The 222-nt window shown below is 33.8% G+C and overlaps 1 protein-coding gene across 1 annotated transcript in view; it reads left to right on the top strand.

The window, feature by feature from the left end:
• The window catches only part of LOC119592122 (ribonucleases P/MRP protein subunit POP1-like), a gene marked incomplete in the record, with an annotated part of 7,542 nt that overhangs the window by 242 nt on the left and 7,078 nt on the right, over positions 1–222 (top strand).

The following is a 222-nucleotide window of genomic DNA, read 5'->3' as shown; positions in this document are numbered from 1 at the left end:
GATTGTGCACTTGGTAATTTCTATACTTAGTAGACTGAGAAATGGCAAATATGGTATTGCGTGATGCATGTGATGCTTGGCTTCTTGAAGTATTTAATTTGAGTTGTTTTTTTCTTTCAAGTTGAACATTTAGGAACCATGTGTGATCGGCAGCTGTCCAGGAATTTCAGAATAATTTTTGATCGGTGGTATTGTGAATATTACTATTGTTTCTGTTAATTT

This window comes from Penaeus monodon, chromosome 29 (assembly GCF_015228065.2).
Source record: "Penaeus monodon isolate SGIC_2016 chromosome 29, NSTDA_Pmon_1, whole genome shotgun sequence".
Classification (NCBI taxonomy): Eukaryota; Metazoa; Arthropoda; class Malacostraca; order Decapoda; family Penaeidae; genus Penaeus; species Penaeus monodon.
This window is presented reverse-complemented; position numbering and strand designations above follow the sequence as displayed.